The sequence below is a fragment of the Lipotes vexillifer genome, unplaced genomic scaffold, assembly GCF_000442215.2.
Source record: "Lipotes vexillifer unplaced genomic scaffold, Lipotes_vexillifer_v1.1 scaffold1691, whole genome shotgun sequence".
Taxonomy (NCBI): Eukaryota; Metazoa; Chordata; class Mammalia; order Artiodactyla; family Lipotidae; genus Lipotes; species Lipotes vexillifer.
In genome coordinates this window covers 2,338,499-2,339,829 of record NW_006789046.1, presented here as the reverse complement: position 1 = coordinate 2,339,829, position 1,331 = coordinate 2,338,499, and positions in this window count along the sequence as shown.

The window sequence follows — 1,331 nt, the reverse complement described above, 5'->3', positions numbered from 1 at the left end:
ATATATATATATATATATATATATATAAGTGATTCTGTCTGCTTCACACTTCAGGGACTGGAGATTGGGCATGCTTTATAATTGTAATTAAAATAAACCAAACGCCAGGAGGGTCAGTAGGATTTTACATTGAGAGGTTCCTTCTCCCATCTTTCTTACCCTTCTGACCGACTGGCAGTTCCCCAGAGCCAGTGTCCCCTGACATACAACCCTTGGAAGAACAGAGCCCTGAAATAAGTCTGTAATTTTGTTTTTTTAATTGTCTCTCCTACTTAGTTTCCTGTTCAAACAGATCCCCATGCCAGTCTGTAATCCCTGTTTAAGTACCTAAACCTCCATAAAATAACCTACAGACCAGTCCCGTCTTCCTGCTGCTCTTAACCTGTCTCCCATAGTCTTTGGTTGCTCAGCCTCTTTGACACTAAGCTTATCTGGCTCACCTGGCTTTGAGCATCCATCAGGGAGGAGTGGCCGCTGGAGCCCCAGAGTCCAGAACAAATGCCTCTCCTATGCTTTCTGAACACTGCCCTCAAGCTCCATTTTCAGTGAAGAACTGCAGATCCCCTGCGCTTGACCATGAGTCAGCCCCTGCCCACCTGCCATCACAGCCACTGGCGAGTGGCTGGGAGTGCTGCCCCTCCCCTCCCTGCAGGTCCTCAAGAGCCCGTAGCAGAGTGAATCCTACTCCCACCTTGTATCTCTCGTGATCCATTTCAGGGGACCTGGAGGACTTCTGCCCCTGCTGTTCCCCGAAACAGGCTCAAACCACATCCAAAGTGGACCTTCTGGGTACACTGCGCTGTGGACACAGTGCCCATCCTGCAAAGACAATGACCCACCCCTAGGGGTTCAAAAGCACCCACTGCCATTCAGCTCTGTCTAATGAGCATGGATGATAAGCTGCAGGAGGCCCAGGAGCATCCTTGGGGAGCCTTCAAGGAAACTGACTCAGAGAGGACGTGAGCTGTGAGGGGCCAGCGCTGGGTCCAAAGAGACCTGGCATCTAGGCCTCCCAGCCTGTCACTTACTGCCCACACATCCTTGACTTTACTTGTTTCTCTGACTATAAAACTGACTCTGACATAGGTGATTTCTAGGGTTTCTCCCAGCTCTAAAATTCTCTGCTTCTGTAATTCAGGAATAAACTGTGAAACATGGATGAGACAGGCCCAGAGCTCAGAGGGTTACGGTCAATGGTTGTAGGGTTCAGGGGAGGCTTCCTGGCATCCCCGAGACTCAGCCTGCACACAGGCCCTGGCACGTGGGCCATTTCTTGAAGGTACCACATGGCAACCTGAACGTTCTGACCCCTTTGAGAGGCTGGAAAGAGT